The following is a 23147-nucleotide window of genomic DNA, read 5'->3' on the forward strand; positions in this document are numbered from 1 at the left end:
GATTATTCCTGTTGTCCCCCTATCATAAAGTCCTAGTGAGACCCACACTAGAATCCAAAAATCATAGTCACAAATAATGCTCATGTTGAATAAGAGCTAGATAATCCAAAGCCTTGGAGTCCTAGTGACAAGATGTATAAAACTTACATGCTGGAGTCCTTCCCTGTGTTCATGTTCCCCCTGGTAGGCAGTTTGTTACTGATGCTGCAGCTGTGTTTAACCACCTCAGCCCCCAGTGCTTAAACACCCTGAAAGACCAGGCCACTTTTTACACTTCTGACCTACACTACTTTCACCGTTTATTGCTCGGTCATGCAACTTACCACCCAAATGAATTTTACCTCCTTTTCTTCTCACTAATAGAGCTTTCATTTGGTGGTATTTCATTGCTGCTGACATTTTAACTTTTTTTGTTATTAATCGAAATTTAACGATTTTTTTGCAAAAAAATGACATTTTTCACTTTCAGTTGTAAAATTTTGCAAAAAAAACGACATCCATATAGAAATTTTGCTCTAAATTTATAGTTCTACATGTCTTTGATAAAAAAAAAATGTTTGGGTAAAAAAAAAATGGTTTGGGTAAAAGTTATAGCGTTTACAAACTATGGTACAAAAATGTGAATTTCCGCTTTTTGAAGCAGCTCTGACTTTCTGAGCACCTGTCATGTTTCCTGAGGTTCTACAATGCCCAGACAGTACAAACACCCCACAAATGACCCCATTTCTGAAAGTACACACCCTAAGGTATTCGCTGATGGGCATAGTGAGTTCATAGAACTTTTTATTTTTTGTCACAAGTTAGCGGAAAATGATGATTTTTTTTTTTTTTTTTCTTACAAAGTCTCATATTCCACTAACTTGTGACAAAAAATAAAAAGTTCTATGAACTCACTATGCCCATCAGCGAATACCTTGGGGTCTCTTCTTTCCAAAATGGGGTCACTTGTGGGGTAGTTATACTGCCCTGGCATTCTAGGGGCCCAAATGTGTGGTAAGGAGTTTGAAATCAAATTCTGTAAAAAATGACCTGTGAAATCCGAAAGGTGCTCTTTGGAATATGGGCCCCTTTGCCCACCTAGGCTGCAAAAAAGTGTCACACATCTGGTATCTCCGTACTCAGGAGAAGGTGGGGAATGTGTTTTGGGGTGTCATTTTATATATACCCATGCTGGGTGAGAGAAATATCTTGGCAAAAGACAACTTTTCCCATTTTTTTATACAAAGTTGTCATTTGACCAAGATATTTATCTCACCCAGCATGGGTATATGTAAAAAGACACCCTAAAACACATTCCTCAACTTCTCCTGAGTACGGGGATACCAGATGTGTGACACTTTTTTGCAGCCTAGGTGGGCAAAGGGGCCCATATTCCAAAGAGCACCTTTCGGATTTCACTCCTCATTTTTTCCTGAATTTGATTTCAAACTCCTTACCACACATTTGGGCCCCTAGAATACCAGGGCAGTATAACTACCCCACAAGTGATCCCATTTTGGAAAGAAGACACCCCAAGGTATTCCGTGAGGGGCATGGCGAGTTCCTAGAATTTTTTATTTTTTGTCACAAGTTAGTGGAAAATGATGATTTTTTTTTTTTTTTTTTTTTTTTTCATACAAAGTCTCATATTCCACAAACTTGTGACAAAAAATAAAAACTTCCATGAACTCACTATGCCCATCAGCGAATACCTTGGGGTCTCTTCTTTCCAAAATGGGGTCACTTGTGGGGTAGTTATACTGCCCTGGCATTCTAGGGGCCCAAATGTGTGGTAAGTAGGTAAATGACCTGTGAAATCCGAAAGGTGCTCTTTGGAATGTGGGCCCCTTTGCCCACCTAGGCTGCAAAAAAGTGTCACACATCTGGTATCTCTGTATTCAGGAGAAGTTGAGGAATGTGTTTTGGGGTGTCTTTTTACATATACCCATGCTGGGTGAGATAAATATCTTGGTCAAATGCCAACTTTGTATAAAAAAATGGGAAAAGTTGTCTTTTGCCAAGATATTTCTCTCACCCAGCATGGGTATATGTAAAATGACACCCCAAAACACATTCCCCAACTTCTCCCGATTACGGAGATACCAGATGTGTGACACTTTTTTGCAGCCGAGGTGGGCAAAGGGGCCCATATTCAAAAGAGCACCTTTCGGATTTCACAGGTCATTTTTTACAGAATTTGATTTCAAACTCCTTACCACACATTTGGGCCCCTAGAATGCCAGGGCAGTATAACTACCCCACAAGTGACCCCATTTTGGAAAGAAGAGACCCCAAGGTATTCGCTGATGGGCATAGTGAGTTCATGGAAGTTTTTATTTTTTGTCACAAGTTAGTGGAATATGAGACTTTGTATGAAAAAAAAATAAAAAATAAAAATAAGCATTTTCCACTAACTTGTGACAAAAAATAAAAAATTCTAGGAACTCGCCATGCCCCTCACGGAATACCTTGGGGTGTCTTCTTTCCAAAATGGGGTCACTTGTGGGGTAGTTATACTGCCCTGGCATTTTCCAGGGGCCCTAATGTGTGGTAAGTAGGTAAATGACCTGTGAAATCCTAAAGGTGCTCTTTGGAATATGGGCCCCTTTGCCCACCTAGGCTGCAAAAAAGTGTCACACATGTGGTATCGCCGTATTCAGGAGAAGTTGGGGAATGTGTTTTGGGGTGTCATTTTACATATACCCATGCTGGGTGAGAGAAATATCTTGGCAAAAGACAACTTTTCCCATTTTTTTTATACAAAGTTGGCATTTGACCAAGATATTTCTCTCACCCAGCATGGGTATATGTAAAATGACACCCCAAAACACATTCCCCAACTTCTCCTGAGTACGGCGATACCAGATGTGTGACACTTTTTTGCAGCCTAGATGCGCAAAGGTGCCCAAATTCCTTTTAGGAGGGCATTTTTAGACATTTGGATACCAGACTTCTTCTCACGCTTTGGGGCCCCTAGAATGCCAGGGCAGTATAAATACCCCACATGTGACCCCATTTTGGAAAGAAGACACCCCAAGGTATTCAATGAGGGGCATGGCGAGTTCATAGAAATTTTTTTTTTTTGGCACAAGTTAGCGGAAATTGATATTTTTAATTTTTTTCTCACAAAGTCTCCCGTTCCGCTAACTTGGGACAAAAATTTCAATCTTTCATGGACTCAATATGCCCCTCACGGAATACCTGGGGGTGTCTTCTTTCCGAAATGGGGTCACATGTGGGGTATTTATACTGCCCTGGCATTCTAGGGGCCCTAAAGCGTGAGAAGAAGTCTGGAATATAAATGTCTAAAAAATTTTACGCATTTGGATTCCGTGAGGGGTATGGTGAGTTCATGTGAGATTTTATTTTTTGACACAAGTTAGTGGAATATGAGACTTTGTAAGAAAAAAAAAAAAAAATTCCGCTAACTTGGGCCAAAAAAATATCTGAATGGAGCCTTACAGAGGGGTGATCAATGACAGGGGGGTGATCAATGACAGGGGGGGTGATCAATGACAGGGGGGTGATCAGGGAGTCTATATGGGGTGATAACCACAGTCATTGATCACGCCCGTGTAAGGCTTCATTCAGACGTCCGGATGCGTTTTGCGGATCCGATCCATCTATCAGTGCATCCGTAAAAATCATGCGGACATCTGAATGGAGCTTTACAGGGGGGTAATCAATGACAGGGGGGTAATCAGGGAGTCTATATGGGGTGATCACCACAGTCATTGATCACGCCCCTGTAAGGCTTCATTCAGACGTCCGGATGCGTTTTGCGGATCCGATCCATCTATCAGTGCATCCGTAAAAATCATGCGGACATCTGAATGGAGCTTTACAGGGGGGTAATCAATGACAGGGGGGTAATCAATGACAGGGGGGTAATCAATGACAGGGGGGTGATCAGGGAGTCTATATGGGGTGATCACCACAGTCATTGATCATGCCCCTGTAAGGCTTCATTCAGACGTCCGAATGCGTTTTGCGGATCCGATCCATCTATCAGTGCATCCGTAAAAATCATGCGGACATCTGAATGGAGCTTTACAGGGGGGTAATCAATGACAGGGGGGTGATCACCACAGTCATTGATCATGCCCCTGTAAGGCTTCATTCAGACGACCGGATGCGTTTTGCGGATCCGATCCATGTATCAGTGCATCCGTAAAAATCATGCGGACATCTGAATGGAGCTTTACAGGGGGGTGATCAGGGAGTCTATATGGGGTGATCACCACAGTCATTGATCATGCCCCTGTAAGGCTTCATTCAGACGTCCGGATGCGTTTTGCGGATCCGATCCATCTATCAGTGCATCCGTAAAAATCATGCGGACATCTGAATGGAGCTTTACAGGGGGGTAATCAATGACAGGGGGGTAATCAATGACAGGGGGGTGATCAGGGAGTCTATATGGGGTGATCACTACAGTCATTGATCATGCCCCTGTAAGGCTTCATTCAGACGTCCGGATGCGTTTTGCGGATCCGATCCATCTATCAGTGCATCCGTAAAAATCATGCGGACATCTGAATGGAGCTTTACAGGGGGGTAATCAATGACAGGGGGGTGATCACCACAGTCATTGATCATGCCCCTGTAAGGCTTCATTCAGACGACCGGATGCGTTTTGCGGATCCGATCCATGTATCAGTGCATCCGTAAAAATCATGCGGACATCTGAATGGAGCTTTACAGGGGGGTAATCAATGACAGGGGGGTAATCAATGACAGGGGGGTGATCAGGGAGTCTATATGGGGTGATCACCACAGTCATTGATCACGCCCCTGTAAGGCTTCATTCAGACGTCCGGATGCGTTTTGCGGATCCGATCCATCTATCAGTGGATCCGTAAAAATCATGCGGACGTCTGAATGGAGCTTTACAGGGGGTTGATCAATGACAGGGGGGTAATCAATGACAGGGGGGTGATCAGGGAGTCTATATGGGGTGATCAGGGGTGATTAGGGGTGATCAGGGGCTAATAAGGGGTTAATAAGTGACGGGGGGGGGGTGTAGTGTAGTGTAGTGGTGCTTGGTGCTACTTTACTGAGCTACCTGTGTCCTCTGGTGGTCGATCCAAACAAAGGGGACCACCAGAGGACCAGGTAGCAGGTATATTAGACGCTGTTATCAAAACAGCGTCTAATATACCTGTTAGGGGTTAAAAAAAACACATCTCCAGCCTGCCAGCGAACGATCGCCACTGGCAGGCTGGAGATCAACTCTCTTACCTTCCGTTCCTGTGAGCGCGCGCGCCTGTGTGCGCGCGTTCACAGGAAGTCTCGCGTCTCGCGAGATGACGCGTATATGCGTGACTGTGCGCAGCGCTGCCACCTCCGGAACGCGATCCTGCGTTAGGCGGTCCGGAGGTGGTTAAAGTGCTGCCACTTGGCGCCCTATAGCCCTATTGGTAGTCTGCATGACTTCCTGGTTAATGTCACTTCCTGTTGCTGGAACGCATATGTGTTCCACAGGACGGATGTTCAGGATATTCACAGAGCTGCATTGCTTCCTGATTAATGTCACTTCCTGTTGCTGGAACTCATATGCGTTCCACAGGGCGGATGTTCAGGTTATTCACAGGGCTGGACAGCACAGTTAATGCTGCGCTGTCCTTCCGGTCTATGGAACGCATATGCGCCCCACAGGGCGGATGTTCCGGTTATTGACACAGCAGACTCACACTCTCAGTACTGCGCTGTCCTTCCGGTCACTGGAGCGCAAAAGCGTTCCAAATCGCGGCCTCCCATCTCTAAATCACTTCCCGGTTCCTGTATGTATCGTCATGTGATATATTATTACATTCCACACGATTCAGGGCATACCCATCACAGGTGTATATTTAAATGCCTCATAAATCATACCCGGGAAGAGATTTATAAAGGGATAGGATATAGAAAAAGATATATATATATAAATTCTATTGATGGAACAGACGCCAACACAGTAGTTATGGAACATAATTAGTCTACCATATAGGTGGTTATATAGATGCCAAGGTGGTGCACCACAATAAAAGAAAACATTGCAGCATAGTTACACTCAATCCTGATGCATATTACTTTCACGAAGAAATAACCGCAGTACGTGGTCAATCTCAGGACAGTGACTTGATAATATAATATAGGTCTTCGATTTACATCAGAGATCGATCCAGGTACGATTGCCTTCCTGGATGTGCGTGTCACGATTTGCGGTGATAGATTATCGGCCAATATGTTTAGAAAGACGACCGCTACCAATTCCCTCCTGCACTGGGATAGTCACCATCCGGTCCCCCTCAAACGAGGAATACCGAGGGGACAATATCTCCGTGCACGAAGGAATTGTTCGGATAATCAAGCTTTCTTTAAGGAAGCAAAGAAATTACAAACAAGATTTAGAGAAAGGGGCTACCCGCAGGAATATCTAAATCGAGCTTTTAAACACGCAGTTATCCAGGATCGCACTAGTTTACTTGTTCTGAAACAAAGAGACCTAGTTAAGATACCATTACCCCGTATTATTTCTACCTATGACTCAGCTAACCAAGATGTTATGAGGGTGCTTAAGAGATATTGGCCCATACTACGAATGGACCAGGATCTGTCTGACATTCTCACGGAGAAACCATGCGTCAGTTATAGGCGGGGAAAAAGTCTTAAGGACCGTCTTGTCCATAGCCACTATGCCCCTGTCACCAGAGAGGGCACTTGGCTGGACCGCAAGCCGATAGGCATGTTTAGATGCGGAGCATGCAAGGCATGCAAATATATATCTACCGCTAAAACAATAACATGCACAGCCACTAGACAGTCTTTTGACATTAGGGATTTCTGTAACTGTCGCAGTAAAGGGGCTATTTACATCTGTCAATGTCCTTGTCCAAAGGACTACATAGGGAAAACGATAAGAGAGCTACGTAGGAGAATATGTGAGCATGTTAATGATGTCATTAATAAAAAGGCCACACCAGTAGCTTCCCATATTAATGATGTACATGGGGGGAACCCTCTATGCCTCAAATTCTCGGTATTAGAATTGGTACCACCTTCTCCCAGAGGCGGGAACTGGGACAATAAGATACTGCAAAAGGAATGTGTGTGGATCCACAGATTCAAATCCCAGGCGCCACTGGGTATCAATGAAAGGTTGACGTTTACCTGTTTCCTTTGAGCTGTGGCCAGGCTCGGGACATCCCTGTCTTTCTTTAAAAAGCCGAGCCGTTAGTGATTGTTTACGGTGTACGAAAATTAGACCACATGCGTAAAAGCATGAAATATTATGTTATATGATTGTTGGACCTTGGTGACTCAATATCAAGTCACTGTCCTGAGATTGACCACGTACTGCGGTTATTTCTTCGTGAAAGTAATATGCATCAGGATTGAGTGTAACTATGCTGCAATGTTTTCTTTTATTGTGGTGCACCACCTTGGCATCTATATAACCACCTATATGGTAGACTAATTATGTTCCATAACTACTGTGTTGGCGTCTGTTCCATCAATAGAATTTATATATATATATCTTTTTCTATATCCTATCCCTTTATAAATCTCTTCCCGGGTATGATTTATGAGGCATTTAAATATACACCTGTGATGGGTATGCCCTGAATCGTGTGGAATGTAATAATATATCACATGACGATACATACAGGAACCGGGAAGTGATTTAGAGATGGGAGGCCGCGATTTGGAACGCTTTTGCGCTCCAGTGACCGGAAGGACAGCGCAGTACTGAGAGTGTGAGTCTGCTGTGTCAATAACCGGAACATCCGCCCTGTGGGGCGCATATGCGTTCCATAGACCGGAAGGACAGCGCAGCATTAACTGTGCTGTCCAGCCCTGTGAATAACCTGAACATCCGCCCTGTGGAACGCATATGAGTTCCAGCAACAGGAAGTGACATTAATCAGGAAGCAATGCAGCTCTGTGAATATCCTTAACATCCGTCCTGTGGAACACATATGCGTTCCAGCAACAGGAAGTGACATTAACCAGGAAGTCATGCAGACTACCAATAGGGCTATAGGGCGCCAAGTGGCAGCACTTTAAACACAGCTGCAGCATCAGTAACAAACTGCCTACCAGGGGGAACATGAACACAGGGAAGGACTCCAGCATGTAAGTTTTATACATCTTGTCACTAGGACTCCAAGGCTTTGGATTATCTAGCTCTTATTCAACATGAGCATTATTTGTGACTATGATTTTTGGATTCTAGTGTGGGTCTCACTAGGACTTTATGATAGGGGGACAACAGGAATAATCTCTTACTGGGATCTTCCCTACCATCTAAACCGTGAGTCCACACTGATCTCTGCACCTATATATATCTGGATGATAAACGTCAAACTGACTTAGGTATATGATTATTTTCTGCCCTATAGGATGCGGAATATACTGTCTACCTCTGAAGGAGTCCGCTGCAGGCACGATCATCAAAATGTGCACGTAACTAGCCGGATATGATGCTATCAAACATATCTACTGGCCTGATTACGTTCCCCCTCAATCAATTTTTGTAGAGCGACTATCTCTTTTTTCATATGTGCGACCTGGCTTTATGCTGGTGTACATTGTGTAGCACTTTTCTATGTGACCTGGCTATATGCCAGTATCTATATGGTTGCATCTACTTTGTATAGACCAATGTTATATTATACCTCCTGATGATCCCATGGCACTGTCTATGGGGGAAACGCGTCGAGGTAGTTTAGGTGTATGACTATATAGTCAACCCTGACTGAGTGTATTTCTGTATATGTCTGTACCACGTTATTATTGTTTTTTTTCTTTTCTTTCTTTTTGCATCCAGTCGATATATATATATGTATATCCATTAGTGTTTTACATCCTCGCCTTATTTCTTGGTAAACTAGGAATATCCCTGCTGTACCCCCATAGGGACCTGTGAGGGGTAGAAGTCTAGGTACGTGGACAGGGGGCCTCCACCATTAGGAGCTCTCCCTGGGCTGAGGTTATAGGACAGGGGTAGCTATAGGGACAAATATCCCCATACCCCAGGTTAACAAGTATACTGGATGCAATTATAGGATACACTATTCTGTTTTCATATTATTTGCTTTATAATAAGTGGACCCAAGTGGGATCCTTTTTAAGGTATACTAATAAAATTATTGTTTTAGGGGTTACTCTATATGCTGGAATTGTTGACACAAATATTAGTTTTCACAAAGTTTGCTGCTAAACTGCTTTTAGATCTTTGTTTCAGTTGTTTCTGTGATGTAGTGAAATATAATTACACGCACTTCATACGTTTCAAAGGCTTTTATCGACAATTACATTACATTTTTTGCAAAGAGTCAGTATTTGCAGTGTTGGCCCTTCTTTTTCACGACCTCTGCAATTCGACTGGCATGCTCTCAATCAACTTCTGGGCCAATTCCTGACTGATAGCAACCCATTCTTTCATAATCACTTCTTGGAGTTTGTCAGAATTAGTGGGTTTTTATTTGTCCACCCACCTCTTGAGGATTGACCACAAGTTCTCAACGGGATTAAGATCTGGGGAGTTTCCAGGCCATGGACCCAAAATGTCAACGTTTTGGTCCCCGAACCACTTAGTTATCACTTTTGCCTTATGGCACGGTGCTCCATTGTGCTGGAAAATGCATTGTTCTTCACCAAACTGTTGTTGGATTGTTGGAAGAAGTTGCTGCTGGAGGGTGTTTTGGTACCATTCTTTATTCATGGCTGTGTTTTTGGGCAAAATTGTGAGTGAGCCCACTCCCTTGGATGAGAAGCAACCCCACACATGAATGGTCTCAGGATGCTTTACTGTTGGCATGACACAGGACTGATGGTAGCGCTCACCTTTTCTTCTCCGGACAAGCCTTTTTCCAGATGCCCCAAACAATCGGAAAGAGGCTTCATCGGAGAATATGACTTTGCCCCAGTCCTCAGCAGTCCAATTACCAAACTTTCTGCAGAAGATCAATCTGTCCCTGATGTTTTTTTTTTTTTAGAGAAGTGGTTTCTTTGCTGCCCTTCTTGACACCAGGCCATCTTCCAAAAGTCTTCGCCTCACTGTGCGTGCAGATGCGCTCACACCTGCCTGCTGCCATTCCTGAGAAAGCTCTGCACTGGTGGCACTCCGATCCCGCAGCTGAATCCTCTTTAGGAGACGATCCTGGCGCTTGCTGGACTTTCTTGGACGCCCTGAAGCCTTCTTAACAAGAATTGAACCTCTTTCCTTGAAGTTCTTGATGATCCTATAAATTGTTGATTGAGGTGCAATCTTAGTAGCCACAATATCCTTGCCTGTGAAGCCATTTTTATGCAACGCAATGATGGCTGCACGCGTTTCTTTGCAGGTCAGCATGGTTAACAATGGAAGAACAATGATTTCAAACATCACCCTCCTTTTAACATGTCAAGTCTGCCATTTTAACCCAATCAGCCTGACATAATGATCTCCAGCCTTGTGCTCGTCAACATTCTCACCTGAGTTAACAAGGCGAGTACTGAAATGATCTCAGCAGGTCCTTTAATGACAGCAATGAAATGCAGTGGAAAGGTTTTTTTGGGATTAAGTTAATTTTCATGGCAAAGAAGGACTATGCAATTCATCTGATCACTCTTCATAACATTCTGGAGTATATGCAAATTGCTATTATAAAAACTTAAGCAGCAACTTTTCCAATATTTATCTAATTCTCAAAACTTTTGGCCACGACTGTACTATGTTACTAATGTCAGAATAGCATTGACATTAAATGCAATGCACTATAGGGATAATGCATTGCATTTTAAAATCAATCAAAAAGCTGTCTGTTATAGTCCCCTTGTGGGATTATTAAGTGGGGGGAAAAAAGTAAAAAAAAAATATGTTTTTTTCAATTAAAAAATCCTATTTAAAAAATTTACACTTTTTTTCTATTGAAAATAATCTTTTAAATGAAAAAATTGCAAAAAAAACAACCTTCCCAATATGTTTGGTATTGCCGCATCTGTAACGACCCGGACTACATACATATCACATAAATTATCCCCTACAGTGAATGCCGTAAAAAATAAGTTAATAAAAAAGACGGAATTGCTAATTTATCCTTAGTTGCCACCGAAAAAATGTGATAACAAGCGATCAAAAAGCGCCATTTGCTCCAAAAGAATATAATTCCAATAAAAAATCCAAGTCCTCCCGCAAAAATCAAGCCCTCACACAACTCCATAGAAATAAAAAAAAAATTTTATAGCTCTTGGAACGCGACGATGAAAAAAGGAAGAAAAACCCTTGGTCAGTAAGGCCCAAAACTGGTCACTAAGGGGTTAATGATTGTCGGAGGAATGTTCTGTCATGCTGAATGAATTTGGGCAAGCAAATCATCAATATCTGCTGTTTATATCTAAAGGTGCATTTACACCAACAGATTATCTGACAGATTTTATGACCAATCATTGGTCAGATGGCCGTTGGTATCTGGTGGGACCTTCCATCGCCCTTTTGTATCAGTATAAATGGTGTCAGTGTGCAGTATAATAAATCTTTTACATTAAATACCAAGTAATACTGGATCACATATTATTTAACATTCCCTAATTGACTCTTTTGATTGATTGATCAGAATTACACCTGAAATTAATTTCAAGAAATAGTTCATCTGTAGTGATAGAATTTTCATTATCATTGGATGGTGTTTATATATGAATCGCAGGCACTTAATATTAATCCACAAAACAAAGGAAGATTTTATGGAGCGTGCCATCCAGTTTGTTTACTTGAGTGACAGGACTGTGCTTCCTACTGTTCATTCTACTCTCCTCCCTCCGAGTCCAGCTGCTGTATCTGTCATCCATTATAGCCCAGGTCTCATTCCCCAGCAGCAGGTGTGATACAGTGATGTCATTGTACCTGCTGGGCTGAGAGGGAGAGCGCACAGACCTGAGATAATCCCCCGGCCTGTGCGCTCTCCTCAGCTCAGCAGGAGAGAGGACGTCATCACATTACGTATGCTGCTGGGAAGAGCATGATGTGCTCGGTATTACTTTATTAATTTTATTCAAAGTATAAGCAGTATAAGGAGCTTCACTACTGTAAGGGGCACTAAGGGACAGCAAAAAGGGGGCATAACTACTGTGTGGTGTCACTAAGGGGAAGCATTATTGTAAGGGGAATAACTACTGTGTGGGGACACTAAGGGGGCATAACTACTGTTTGGAGAGATCAAAGGGGCATTCTCCTGAGGGCACTAAACAGGAATTCTACTGTGAAAAGGACTCTTAGGGGAGATAACTATGGTGTAAGAGCACTAAGAGTCCTTTTCACAGTAGAATTCCTGTTTAGTGCCCTCAGGAGAATGCCCCTTTGATCTCTCCAAACAGTAGTTATGCCCTCTTAGTGTCCCCACACAGTAGTTATTCCCCTTACAATAATGCTTCTCCTTCGTGCCCTAGTTATGCCCATCGGTCTACTATTCGATCGTGATCTTTTTGGACACCAGTGTTTTAGTCAGTTAATTCTTGTATTTTGTGCCATACCTTTCTGTGGATTTTTTTTATATTGACATGTAATACAATTTCAATAGACTATTTTGGTATATTATTCATCAATGTCTTTTATTCTTGGCAGATGACTGTACCAGGAACTTAGAGAAACATCTGGTATCTTCAGATTTTGAAGTAGATGATCGTGGTATCATACAAGATATATATGAAGAGCATGCCAATATCCAAGATATACCCTTATCCAATCACAGCAACAATGCATCATTTGAGTCTTTTAAACAGGTCCGATCTTCTGATTCATCACAAACTGTAAAACAGAATAAAAGTCACAGAAAAGGTGTAAAACATCCAACAGCTCATGAAAGAGAGAAGACATTTTCATGTTCAGAATGTGGAAAATGTTTTAAGCAAAAATCATCTCTTGTTACACATCAGAGAATTCACACAGGGGAGAAGCCATTTTCATGTTCAGAATGTGGGAAATGTTTTAACCGGAAATCAAATCTTGAAAAACATCAGAGAATTCACACAGGGGAGAAGCCATTTTCATGCTCAGAATGTGGGAAATGTTTCAGGCATAAATCAGCTCTTATTAAACATCAGAGAATTCACACAGGGGAGAAGCCATTTTCATGCTCAGAATGTGGGAAATGTTTTAAGCAGAAATCAGTTCTTGTTACACATCAGAGAATTCACACAGGAGAGAAGCCATTTTCATGTTCAGAATGTGGGAAATGTTTTTATAAAAAATCGGCTCTTGTTGTACATCTGAGAAATCACACAGGAGACAAGCCATTTTCATGCTCAGAATGTGGGAAATGTTTTAAGCGAAAATCATCTCTTGTTACACATCAGAGAATTCACACAGGAGACAAGCCATTTTCATGCTCAGAATGTGGGAAATGTTTTAAGCAGGAAACACATCTTGTTGTACATCAGAGAATTCACACAGGAGAGAAGCCATTTTCATGCTCAGAATGTGGGAAATGTTTTAAGCATAAATCAGCTCTTATTATACATCTGAAAAATCACACAGGAGAGAAGCCATTTTCATGTTCAGAATGTGGGAAATGTTTTAAGCGAAAATCATCTCTTGTTATACATCAGAGAATTCACACAGGAGACAAGCCATTTTCATGCTCAGAATGTGGGAAATGTTTTAAGCATAAATCATCTCTTGTTACACATCAGAGAGTTCACACAGGAGAGAAGCCATTTTCATGTTCAGAATGTGGGAAATGTTTTTATCAGAAATGGGCTTTTGTTAAACATCATAAAACTCACAAAGAGAAGCCATCTTCATGCTTAGCCCTTTCGTGACCTCCCTTATGTGTTTTTATGGTAGTTAGTGTTGCTATCTGGCTCTATTCCGTCGGACACTCCTTTTTACAGGGAGATAAAACAGCGCCTTGCTTTGAGTTACCAGAGGTAGCCGAGGGCTCGGAGTGATGATTGGGACCACTGTGAGAGCTCCCCAAACACGTATTGTCTCCTGTATTGAACGAATACCAGTCATCAAAGGACAAATCCAGTTAAAAGTGAAAGTTTATACTGTATATATATATATATATATACACACACACTGCTCAAAAAAATAAAGGGAACACTAAAATAACACATCCTAGATCTAAATTAATCAAATATTCTTCTGAAATCTATTCTTCTTTACATAGTTGAATGTGCTGACAACAAAATCACACAAAAATAAAAAAATGGAAATCAAATTTTTTTACCCATGGAGGTCTGGATTTGGAGTCACACTCAAAATTAAATTGGAAAAACACACTACAGGCTGATCCAACTTTGATGTAATGTCCTTAAAACAAGTCAAAATGAGGCTCAGTAGTGTGTGTGGCCTCCACCTGCCTGTATGACCTCCCTACAATGCCTGTGCATGCTCCTGATGAGGTGGCGGACGGTCTCCTGAGGGATCTCCTCCTAGACCTGGACTAAAGCATCTGCCAACTCCTGGACAGTCTGTGGTGCAATGTGATGTTGGTGGATAGAGCGAGACATGATGTCCCAGATGTATATCATATGTTTATAGTAGGTGTCTATAGGATAGACCCACTATAAAGTATTCTCAGTGGTCTCAAATATCTGTTTATTATTAACTGAGTATGCCTTATTATACTTATTATAAGATTTAACTATTATTCTTATCATTTAAAATAATGATGAGACGGCTGAGTTTAGTGAAACTGCTGCGCTATTTAGATTAGAGAGAGAGAAGAGGGACCAATTAAATAGTACTGGTTTAGAGTGATGTACCTATCTACAAGGCCTATTGCATATATGCAATAGGCCTTGTAGACAGGAACATCACTCTAAACCAGTACTATTTAATTGGTCCCTCTTCTCTCTCTCTAATCTAAATAGCACAGCAGTTTCACTAAACTCAGCCGTCTCATCATTATTTTAAATGATAAGAATAAAAGTTAAATCTTATAATAAGTATAATAAGGCATACTCAGTTAATAATAAACAGATGATGTCCCAGATGTGCTCAATTGGATTCAGGTCTGGGGAACTGGCGGGCCAGTCCATAGCATCAATGCCTTTGTCTTGCAGGACCTGCTGACACACTCCAGCCACATAAGGTCTAGCATTGTCTTGCATTAGGAGGAACCCAGGGCCAACCGCACCAGCATATGGTCTCACAAGGGGTCTGAGGATCTCATCTCGGTACCTAATGGCAGTCAGGCTACCTCTGGCGAGCACATGGAGGGCTGTGCGACCCTCCAAAGAAATGCCACCCCACACCATTACTGACCCAATGCCAAACCGGTCATGCTGGAGGATGTTGCAGGCAGCAGAACGTTCTCCACGGCGTCTCCAGACTCTGTCACGTCTGTCACATGTGCTCAGTGTGAACCTGCTTTCATCTGTACAGGGCGCCAGTGGCGAATTTGCCAATCTTGGTGTTCTCTGGCAAATGCCAAACTTCCTGCACGGTGTTGGGCTGTAAGCCCAACCCCCACCTGTGGACGTCGGGCCCTCATATCACCCTCACGGAGTCTGTTTCTGACCGTTTGAGCAGACACATGCACATTTGTGGCCTGCTGGAGGTCATTTTGCAGGGCCCTGGCAGTGCTCCTCCTGTTCCTCCTTGCACAAAGGCGGAGGTAGCGGTCCTGCTGCTGGGTTGTTGCCCTCCTACGGCCTCCTCCACGTCTCCTGATGTACTGGCCTGTCTCCTGGTAGCGCCTCCATGCTCTGAACACTACGCTGACAGACACAGCAAACCTTCTTGCCACAGCTCGCATTGATGTGCCATCCTGGATAAGCTGCACTACCTGAGCCACTTGTGTGGGTTGTAGACTCCGTCTCATGCTACCACTAGAGTGAAAGCACCGCCAGCATTCAAAAGTGACCAAAACATCAGCCAGGAAGCATAGGAACAGAGAAGTGGTCACCACCTGCAGAACCACTCCTGTTGTCTATCCCATTTGCACAACAGCATGTGAAATTGATTGTCACTCAGTGTTGCTTCCTAAGTGGACGGTTTGATTTCACAGAAGTGTGATTGACTTGGAGTTACATTGTGTTGTTTAAGTGTTCCCTTTATTTTTTTGAGCAGTGTGTGTATATATATATATATATATATATACCCTCTAAACAAAAATGTTTAGTGAAATAAAAAAAACCTATAGGATCTGATATAAAAAGATAACTATCTATCTATTCCAGCCCCGGTCTGTTCTACCTTTTATAAGTATTTGTAACATTAAAAATTTGAAATATGAGCTTGTCAAGAAACCGTACGCTCTTACTGGGTTTCATCTGTAATGTGCAAGTTCTTCCAACAAGTGACCCAGGTGAGGATTGTCTCATTACATAGAAGCAATTACTTGTCCTCCTAAAAAAAAATATCATCTTAATCTGCACACCCTGACCAAAATGTACCGGTAGATAAATCCAACAAGTGGGGTCCCCGCCACCCCTGTATTTGTAGAAGTCATGTGGTTCACTCATCTCACATGAATTAACCAAGGATTCACCCACTGGTAATTTTCTTCTTTGTATGTCCCACCAGCTCTGGATTTTTTAAGTTTTATAATTGAAGACTTGATATTGTCCCAATTCCAAAACAGGCAGGGGTGAAGACCTTAAACTCTTGGGGACACAGGGCGTACAGGTACGCCCTGATGTCCCGGTACTTAAGGACACAGATGTCAGCCGTTTAACCCCTTCCATGCCGCGGTCCGTAGGGACCGCTGTATGGAAGGGGTTAACAGGGAGGGAGCTCCCTCCCTCTCCCATCGGGGGCTGCTGTGCCGTCTCAGCCCATGATTCTTGACGGGATCACAGAGGGAGGGGGCCCCCTCCCTCCCCATCACCCGCTGCTCTGTTGTGGCAGCGGGCGATGGTTACCATGGTAACCGGACGCCTTCACAGGCTTCCGGCTTGCCATGGTAAGGCTAAGTCTGATCAGACTTCTGCTAAAGGCAGAAGTCTGATCAGACTAAGTGTAAAGTGAAAATACAGTACAGTACGCTATATAGTGTACTGTATTGTATTATACAGACATCAGACCCATTGGATCTTCAAGAACAAAGTGGGTCTGGGTAAAAAAAGAAAAGTGAAAAAACAAAAACACTTTTATCACTGATAAAAAGAAAATGCACTACACATGTTTTATATCATTGCGTCCGTAATGACCTGATCTATGAAACAGCCATGTTACTTTCCCCGCATGGTGAACTCCAAAAAAATAAAAACTATGATGAAATTTAAATTTTGCCCACCTTACTTCCCAAAAAAGGTAATAAAAGTGATCAAAAAAGTCGTATGTACGCCAAAATGGTACCAATCAAACCGGCACCTCATCACGCAAAAAATGAGCCCCTACATGAGACAATCGCCTAAAATGTAAAAAAAATATGGCTCTCAGACTATGGAGACACTAAAACATGATTTTTTTTTTCTCTAAAATGCTGTTATTGTGTTAAAGTAAAATAAATTAGAAAAAACTATACATATTAGGTATCGCCGTGTCCGTAAGAACCTGCTCTATAAAATATCACATGACCTAACCCCTCAGGTAAATACTGTACAAAAATAATAATAAGTGTCAAAAAAGCCATTTTTGTCACCTCACATCATAAAAAGTGTAATAGCAAACGATCAAACAGTTATATGCCTTCCAAAATAGTACTAATCAAACCGCCATCTCATCCTGCAACAAATGAGCCCCTACATAGGACAATCGCCTAAAAAAAAATATGGCTCTCAGACTATGGAGACATTAAAACATTATTTTTTTTTTGTTTCAAAAAGGATATTGTGTAAAACTTAAATAAATAAAAAAGTAACATATTAGGTATCACCATGTCTGTAAAAAACTGCTCTATAAAAATAACACATGACCTAACCCCTCAGGTGAACACAGCAAAAAAATATATATAAATACGGTGTCAAAAGCCATTTTTGTCACCTTACATCACAGAAAGTGTAATAGCAAGCAACTAAAATGTTATATGCACCCCAAGATAGTGCCAATCAAACCAACATCTCATCCCGCAAAAAATGAGCCCCTACAAAACAGTCGCCCAAAAACTAAAAAATAAAATATTGCTTTCAGTATGTGAAGACAATAAAGCATTTTAGAAAAAAAAAAATTTTAGTATGTAAAACTGAAACGAAACCCCCCAAAAAGTAGTCATAGTTGGTATTGTCACATCCATAACAACCTACTCTATAGAAATAGCACACGATCTAACCTGTCAGATCAACTATGTAAATAACAAAAAATAAAAACGGTCCCAAAACAGCAATTTTTATTTTTTTTCCCTAATTTTCAATTTTACTCCATTTTTCCAGTAACAAAGCAAGGGTTAACAGCCAAACAAATCTCAATATTTATTGCCCTGATTCTGTAGTTTGCAGAAACACCCTATATGTGGTCGTAAACTGCTGTATGGCCAAACGGTAGGGCACAGAAGGAAGGGAACACCATATGGTTTTTGGAAGGCAGATTTTTTGACACCATGTCCCATTTGAAGCCCCCCTGATGTACCACTAGAGTATAAACTCCAAAAAAGTGACTCCATCTAAGAAACTACACCCCTCAAGGTATTCAAAACTGATTTTACAAACTTTGTTAACCTTTTAGGTGTTCCACAAGAGTTATTGGCAAATGGAGATGAAATTTCAGAATTTCAATTTTTTGTTTCCTTGCCTCAAAAAAAGTGTGATATAGAGCAACCAAAAATCATATTTACCCTAAAATAGTACTAAGAAAACTGCCACCTTATCCTGTAGTTTCCAAAATGGTGTAACTTTTTTGGAGTTTCTACTGTAGGGGTGCATCAGGGGGGCTTCAAATGGGACATGGTGTAAATAAACCATAAAGTCCAGCAAAATCTGCCTTCCAAAAACCATATGGCGTTCCCTTCCTTCTGGGCCCTGCTGTGTGCCCGTACAGCAGTTTATGACCACATATGGGGTGTTAATGCAAACTACAGAATCGGGGCAATAAATATTGATTTTTGTTTGGTTGTTAACCCTTTCTTTGTTACTGGAAAAAATGGATTAAAATTGAAAATTTGCCGAAAAATTGAAATTCAGAAATTTTATCTCCATTTCCCATTAACTCTTGTGGAACACCTAAAGGGTTAACAAAGTTTTTAAAATCAGTTTTGAATACCTTAAGGGGTGTAGTTTCTAAAATGGGGCCATTTATGGGTGGCTATTATGCAAGCCTCACAAAGTGACTTTAGACCTGAACTGGTCCTTTAAAAAGTGGGTTTTCGAAAAATTGTGAAAAATTTCAAGATTTGCTTCTAAACTTCTAATCTTTGTAACGTCCTGAATATATTAAATGGCATTCCCAAAATGATCCAAACATGAAGTAGACATATGGGGAATGTAAATTAATAACTATTTTTGGAGGTATTACTATGTATTATAGAAGTAGAGAAATTGTAAAGAAGTAGAGACGCTTGGAAATTTTTTGTAAATTTTGTATTTTTTATAAATAAAAATGTTTTTTTTTTTTACTCAATTTTACCAGTGTCATGAAGTACAATATGTGACAAAAAACAATCTCAGAATGGCCTGGATAAGTAAAAGCATTTTAAAGTTTTTCACACATAAAGAGACATTGGTCAGATCTGCAAAAAATGGCCTGGTCCTTAAGGTGAAAATGAGCCCGGTCCTTAAGGGGTTAAGTGATTATCGCCCGGTGGCTCTCACTCCTATTGGTATTAAGTGCTTTGAACAACTTGTCCTCAGGCCTATGAAGAGCAAGATCTGCACCTCCATGGACCAATACCAGTTTGCTCACAGAGCACATAGGTCAACTGAGGATGCTGTTTCACTTGCCCTTCACACCGCACTCACACCTGGAGCAGAGAGACAGCTATGTGCGGATGCTGTTCATTGATTTCAGCTCTGCCTTTAACACCATCCCTCCCAACAAGTTGGCAACGAAACTGAACAACTTGGGTCTCAGCTCACACCTGTGCAATTGGATACTGGATTTTCTTACAAAAAGACCACAAATCGTAAGCATAGGCAAGCACTTCTCTTCATCCTTAACACTAAACACTGGGGTACCGCAAGGCTGTGTGTTGAGCCCTCTCCTTTACTCCCTCTTCACAAATCACTGCAAACCTATTCACAATACCATTATAAAATTTGCAGATGACACGACCGTGATAGGCCTAATCTCCAACAATGATGAAACAGCCTATAGGAAAGAGGTTGAGAACCTAGAGAGATGGAGTAAGAACAACAACCTCATACTCAATACCAAGAAAACAAAGGAGCTGATTCAGAATTTTAGAAAAAAGAAACGGAAGGAACACAATTCCATTAGCATAAATGGTGGAAACGTAGAGATAGTTCAAAGTTTTAGATTATTAGGATTTCATATTAGTCAGGACTAGGGTTGAGCGAACCCAAACTGTAAAGTTCGGGTTCGTACCGAACTTTAGGATTTTTGGACCCCGAACGTTTCAGTAAAAGTTCGGGTTCGTTGTTCGACGATTTCTCTGCGCTTTTTAAAAGGCTGCAGAGCAACCAATCAACAAGTGTTTAACTGTGTGCCCTTAGAAGCCATCAAAGCCATGCCTTCTAATGGCATGGCTGTGATTGGCCAATGCAGCATGTGACCCAGCCTCTATATAAGCTGGAGTCACGTAGCACTGCACGTCACTCTGCTGTTACTAGTGTAGGGAGAGGATGCTGCTGGTGATTTCAGGGAGAGAATAGCACAGAATCTGTGATCAGAACTCGAAAATAACTCAGCGATCTACATACATTTAGTTGTGTGGGTGCAGTGCACAATCTTTTTACCCTGCCTCGAGCCCAGTGACATTTTATGCAAGCTCCGTGCACCAGCACTGCATCTGAGCTTTTGTGACATTCAACTCCAAGCTTAAAATACTGCACTAATAATCTGGTTTTAAAAAAACACCCTTTTTTGGCAATATACAACATCTGGTGCATTTGCAGGATTAGTCAGTGTGCAATTTAAACTAGAAATACAGCCATAATTTTCTGGGTTTTTACAAACACCCTTTTTTTTTGCAAAATACACTATTTTACAGATCTGCTTGTGTGAAATTCAAGCGTTATATACAGCTTTCATATTCTGTTACTAAAAAAACTCACTTTTTTGGCAATATCCAACATCTGGATTAGTCAGTGTGCAATTTAAGCTAGAAATACAGCCATAATTTTCAATGTTTTTAAAAACACCGTTTTTGTGCAAAACACACTATTTTACAGCCCTAGCTGCATCTGCACGTGTGACATTCAATCGTTTTATACAGCTTTCATATTCTGTTATAAAAAAAAACTTTTTTTTCAAAATACTTAATATTGCAGCCCTTGCTGCATCTGTGACTGTTAAAACAAGTTTTAAAAATAAAAATAATTTTCTGGCTTTGAAAAAACAAAATTTTTGGGCATTATCCAACATCTGGATTATTCAGTGTGGAATTTAAGCTAGAAATACAGCCATAATTTTCTGGGTTTTTAAAAAACACACTTTTTTGGCAAAATACACAATTTTGCAGCATCAGCACGTGTGAAATTCAAGGGTTATATACTGCTGTCATATTCAGCAATTTAAAAAAAAACTGTTTTGGTTAAAAAGGTTAATTTTGCAGCCTTTGCTGCATATGTCATTGTGAGATACACACTTTACATACTGTAGTTCTTTTCAGTTATTTGAAAAACACCCATTTTGGGCAAAAAACTTTAATTGCGGACTATCCTGCATCTGTACGTGTGAGATCCAACCTTTATATACTGTTGTTCTATTCTGCTATTAGTTAAACACCCATTTAGGGCAAGATCCTAAATTTGAGAAATATGAGGAGAGCATCAAATAAGGGACGTGGCCCAGGTCGTGGTGCTGCTGGTGGAGCTTCTGTTGCAGGGAGAGGACGTGGTCGATCTGTGCCAGCTACACGCACAAGTGAAACCCCTTCCTCAGGTGCGAGTAGGTGACAGAACCTGCAGCAGTATTTGGTCGGGCCTAATGTGGCTCTACGAATGGTGAGGCCAGAACAAGTACAGGCGATAGTAGATTGGGCTGCTGACAGTGCCTCCAGTTCCTTCACATTGTCTCCCACCCAGTCTCCTGCTGAAAGATCAGAGTTGGCACCTGCAGCCGATGTCCATCAGTCTTTCACCTCACCCCCTTGCAAATCAGCCAAGCAGTCTGAGCCCCAAGTCATGCAGCAATCTCTTTTGCTTTTTGATGACTCTGTTAGCAGGGTTTCCCAGGGCCATCCACCTATCCCTGCCCCAGAAGTGGAAGAGATTGAGTGCACCGATGCCCAACCACTTATGTTTCAAGATGAGTACATGGGAGGACCAGCGCAGCACGTCTCGGATGATGACGAAACACAGGTGTCAACTGCTGAAGCTTTTGAAAGTGTGCAGACCGACAAGGAGGGCAGTGGTGAAGACTGGGTGGAAGATGATGTGGAGGACGATGAGGTCCTCGACCCCACATGGAATCAAGGTCATGCGAGGAAGAGGCGGTGGTCGCACAGAGTCACCAGCACAGCAGAAGAGGGAGCAGGGTGCAAAAGCGGAGTGGCTGTCCCCTAGACAGTACGCCTGCTACTGCCCATCGCAGGAAGGGACCGAGCACACCAAAGCCGGCTCCAAGGAGTTCCCTGGCGTGGCAGTTCTTCAGACAATGTACTGACGACAAGACACAAGTGGTTTGCACGCTGTGCAATCAGAGCCTGAAGCGAGGCATAAACGTTCTCAACCTGAGCACAACCTGCATGACCAGGCATTTAAGTGCAAAGCACGAGCTGCAGTGGAGTAGACCTCAAAATCCAAGAAAGGTCTCTGGCTCCTCCTGCTTCCTCTTCTGCTGCAGTCTAGGCCTCTTCATCCACCTCTGGCGTGACAGTGCCACCTGCCACCCCGCAAACAGAGTATCTGCCAGCAACACCACCACATGGGTCACCAAGCATCTCCACAATGTTCCACGGAAGCGTTCAGCTCTCCATCTCCCAAATGCTGGAGAGGAAGAGGAAGTACCCCCCTACCCACCAACGATCACTAGCCCTGAATGCCAGCATTTCTAAATTACTGGCCTTTGAAATGCTGTCCTTCCGTCTGGTGGAGACGGAGAGTTTTAAAGGCCTTATGGCGGTGGCTGTCCCACAGTACGTTGTGCCCAGCCGCCACTACTTTTTCCAGGCGAGCCATCCCTTCCCTGCACAACCAAG

General features: G+C 42.1%; 1 pseudogene; it reads left to right on the forward strand.

The window, feature by feature from the left end:
* Positions 1-23147, forward strand: part of LOC121005741 — a 414302-nt pseudogene that overhangs the window by 231722 nt on the left and 159433 nt on the right.

This window comes from Bufo bufo, chromosome 6 (genome assembly GCF_905171765.1).
Source record: "Bufo bufo chromosome 6, aBufBuf1.1, whole genome shotgun sequence".
In the NCBI taxonomy this organism is placed as follows: Eukaryota; Metazoa; Chordata; class Amphibia; order Anura; family Bufonidae; genus Bufo; species Bufo bufo.